Genomic DNA, 5,000 nt, shown 5'->3' on the forward strand with positions numbered 1-5,000 from the left:
GACTTTATGGGACATCATATGGATTAGAAAGAAAATTAATCAGGACTCTAACTCAGATCACCACGAAACTTTAATCATTTCTTCCATGGTCCATGACCCACATATCCACAAAATTTTGTCAAAATCCATCAATAACTTATTGAAATATCTTGTAGACAGACAAATAGGGGTAAATATATAACCTCCAACTTCCTTTCGCTGGGGTAACAGTACTATGATTATAGGCTACATCCTTTCAACAGCATTTTTTGTTTTACGTGACAAGTGCCATATTCTGGTATCAATCTGTTGTTTCAGGTAATAAATCTAATTTTATCCTTTCATTACTAGCATCTACCTGAATTTTCTACAACCCCAGAAGTTTTATTTTTATTTTTCTACCCCTGTTAAATTTTTCAAAACGCATTCTCTCTCCTGTCGTTTGCTTCATCATCCATCTCCATACGAAATTCCCCTTACTTCCTCTCTTCCCTCTTGCTGTAAGTCATCGCAAAAAGAAAATGATTATTTTGTAAATAGTAGATGAAAAAATGGAGTTAAAGAAAACTAAAAAGGAATTTCATTGTTGATATATCAGTTAGTTCCTCACACCGTCACATAGTCTTTAAAATCATAGTGCGCCGATACGAAATTGGCTTCAGTTAATGGGTATTTTCAATCTTCTTTGTAGTGTACATAACTGGCTCTCTCGAATAGATTTCTCTGTGTATCCCCTCGCCTATGACCTCCAGTTTTTCCTACAGTGCACTGAGCGGTCCAGCGGGGAAAAGAAGTATTGTGCTTTTGGGAGATGTGGTTAAGTCCTTTGGGAGGGTCAAATTTGCCGACTTGTTTGATTCCACCTTACTGCTATTCATCCATCCCTTACTCTACATACTCTTACATGATTGATGAGTGAGGTAAAGTATTTTCCATCACTGAGTATAGCATTGATCTTGTGCAATAATTAGAGGAGTAGAGATTTCCCATTTTTATGCCCATACGTTTACCGACATAACTAATAGATTTCATCTTTTAGACAATACGGGTAGAATAACAACTATTCTCTTATTCATTTAGATGACGGTGATTTTCTTATAGATGACTGATATCTCTTACTGGTAAACCTAGCCCCAGCAATAAAGAAGTGGGTTTGTGCACTCTAATGGAGTAATCGAAGCAGTCAACTCTCTAAGGAGCAACGGTTTCCCTCAGTTGAGCAAAATGGTTTGGAAGTTCCCAAAATGAATATGGGTCTGATAGAGCTACTATACTTTATTCCATTTTTACAGCATGACTTTTCGTAAATCAGCCTTTATTTGATTATTCCTCTCTGCTGCTCACATACATTTCCGGACTAAACGAATATTCCCGATGCAGCGCCACGTCCGTGTTTGCTCTGGTCATATTTATCTTGCGGCAGCGAGAGGCATAAGTGATTAGACTGCAACTGGAGCCATCTCTTTTGCAACCAGCCTGTAGAAATTTAGCTGAGCGGATTCCGGTAGGACGAACGTATGTGAGAGATCTTCAGTTAGATAAGAATAAGAAAGAATCTCAATTTATGTAATATGACGATTTTTCAAAGTTTTATTCTTGCTATTATCAGATAAATCTCTTCTTGCTGCTGCCAGATAACTGTATTAATCATGTGGGAAACAGCTGGTCCTGACAGGGTGAACTTCTTTTTTTCCGAAAATATCGGTACTTGTCATTGGGGCGTAAATGTGTCGGTTAACCCTTTCAGGATGTGAGATAAGTTCTCATCTTGTGGTTACAGGTAAGGGATAGTAATTACCCTTCAGTTCGATGATATTTTCTCATTCTTGCAAACTCTAGACGATTTTCTCAGCTTGGAGGAAACTTTTGAAAGTGATAGGGTTGCTTGTAGCGTTGATGAACCTGCTGGATACCATAAGTCTTTTCTGTAGTGGAAAGAAACATCTGTTCATTTGCATGAATAAACATATAACTACGACATCGTAGTGCAATGGTTGTTGTTGTGACCCTAGACTTATCTGAGCGTGAACCCAGGTGGACTGCAAGCTGAAGATGACCTTCTACAGCCCACGATCCTCCTTTCGAGGATAGGAAGGGAATTGAGGGACATTTGCATAACCTTGTAGTGGAGCCACCTGTTATACCTATTCCACGGCTTGAAGGCGTCCCTCTCCTGCACAGTGGCATTGCTTCATTCGTGATGTGCAAAACAAATAACTGAAAGAAGACGTGCCAGAAAGCCTGTCAAGCTCACTGGACGATAAAGTGGTGTCATCCGCTCTGTTATTTGATTCAGGGTAACCAAAAGCCGCCCACTACCTCGCCCACCGTACTCTATTTCCTATGATTCCGGGGCGAGTGGCTTGGCCGAGGAAACTTGGCCCTTGTTCACGATTCGCAGACTTTATAATGAACTTCGGCCGGCACTCTAGTCGGGCAGAGAGAGAGAGAGAGAGAGAGAGAGAGAGAGAGAGAGAGAGAGAGACAGAGAGAGAGACAGAGAGAGAGAGGGGGGGAATATTCTGCGAAGGAGAACAGATTGAGTGTATATTTGTATTTTATATGTATGTGTATATATGTGAGTGAGGAGGGTAGTGTGTGGGAGAGGGAGAGACAGGAGGAAGGAGAGAGGATGAGGGAGAAAGGGAGGACGGGAGGGATAAAGCAACAGAACGGGAACTGAGACCTTGAGATTCTACCTATGCAAGACTCGACAGTGGGAGAGACAAATCGGTATCAGTTGCACACAGCCAAGTGGACATTGCAGGAAAAACACACACACACACACACACACACACACACACACACACACACACACACACACACACACACACACACACACACACACACACACACACACACACACACACACACACACACACACACACACACACACACACACACACACACACACACACACACACACACACACACACACACACACACACACACACACACACACACACACACACACACACACACACACACACACACACACACACACACACACACACACACACACACACACACACACACACACACACACACACACACACACACACACACACACACACACACACACACACACACACACACACACACACACACACACACACACACACACACACACACACACACACACACACACACAGATGCATTTATACATAGACCTTCACCTACACATACATGTACACTTACATATTCAGAAACACATCCTTCCTCGTCCGAAGTTAAGGATATTCAACTCTCTGGTATTTCTTAACTGATCATTTATCGTACACAATCCAGTGAACATTGCCTTAGATTTTATAATATCTTGCTGATAAATCGGTATAGCTTGCATTCGTATATTCGAGTGTTAAATATACAAAAGAAGTAGAATTTTAATTAACAATATATAAAAATCAACCAGAAAGGAAAGGTTGCTAGTGAGCGTTCCGAAAAAAAGAAGAGAATGCCGACGTAAAGAATATGGTGCTGCTGTAATGAAGAAAATACACGTAATGTATTATGATTGGGATTCCTGAGAGATTCAAATGATGCGGTAATAATTATAGTGATCATTGAGCTGTTGATAAGAGAAGCCTTACAACACCCTACCCCACCATAAGTCCCCATACATAATTCTCTCTCTCTCTCTCTCTCTCTCTCTCTCTCTCTCTCTCTCACACACACACACACACACACACACACACACACACACACACACACACACACACACACACACACACACACACACACACACACACACACACACACACACACACACACACACACACACACACACACACACACACACACACACACACACACACACACACACACACACACACACACACACACACACACACACACACACACACACACACACACACACACACACACAGCAGCAAGCACCACAGCCTGGAAATCAACCCACCACGCATACGATCGACTTTCAAACAACACTAAATTCAGTCTTCATGTCTCAACAATTTCTGCTTTTCTTTTTCCAGAAGACTCTCTCTCTCTCTCTTACCTTTTCTTTCCAGGAGATTATTTTTCGTCGTTCTTTCTCCTGCGTCTCCAGGGAACACAAACCCTCGGAATAAAATCAGCGAGGAGGAGATGATATTCAAATTTGCCTCTTACGAAGGAAACGTAATATTGGAGAGTCGTGTGTATCAGGTTGAGAGAGAGAGAGAGAGAGAGAGAGAGAGAGAGAGGGAGAGAGAGAGAGAAGCCAGTCTCTGCATGGCAACTCCTTCCTCTTTGTTTGCATTCGTGTTTTTCTTGCTGTCTCTATCATTTCTCTTGATTTCTACTTTTGCTTCTCTGTTCTCCCTCAGTTTTCTTTTCTCTATTTTTTTTCTCTTTTGCTTTCTTCTTCTTTCCTCTTTTTTTCGTTGTTCTCTTTTCTCTTGCCTTTTCTCCCCTCTTCTCTGTTTCACTTTATCTCCCCCCCCCCTCTCTCTCTCTCTCTCTCTCTGATTCTTGATTATTATTGCCATTCCACCCTATTTCCTCGTTTTATATTGATCTTTCTTGTTCTACCTCCTTTTTCATTTTACTCCATCATTTTCAATAAATATTTTGGGTAAATAATTAACTGACAAATAATTTCCCTGTATCTGTCATAATGTTAATCTTTTTTAATGAAATTAAAAACCTCTTATCAGTTTAACCTGTTTTAATACGTAATATTACTGTATTTTTTATAATAATTCTTTAATACCATGAAAGCTTCCGACATGATCGTAAACTTTTTATATATTATGCGATAAACAACACACACACACACACGAACTGGGCCAAGATAGTGAGACAGCAAAGTAGAGGGTAACGATGGTTGATGACAAGGTTGTGATATAACTAGTACTGCGTGGTGGTTGATATAATAGGGTAGAAACTGTGGGGTAGAACTCCATCCTGCTGTGCTAAAGTGTTATGAATCGGCCACCTTTACTTGGCACAAATCGTCCTCGTTTTGCCGCACATTTTCTGTAGCTACATAGCAGAGATAACGATAAAGCTTCTCATCC

This window comes from Coenobita brevimanus, chromosome 70 (assembly GCF_032717465.1).
Source record: "Coenobita brevimanus isolate Jiangsu-jjx chromosome 70, ASM3271746v2, whole genome shotgun sequence".
Classification (NCBI taxonomy): domain Eukaryota; kingdom Metazoa; phylum Arthropoda; class Malacostraca; order Decapoda; family Coenobitidae; genus Coenobita; species Coenobita brevimanus.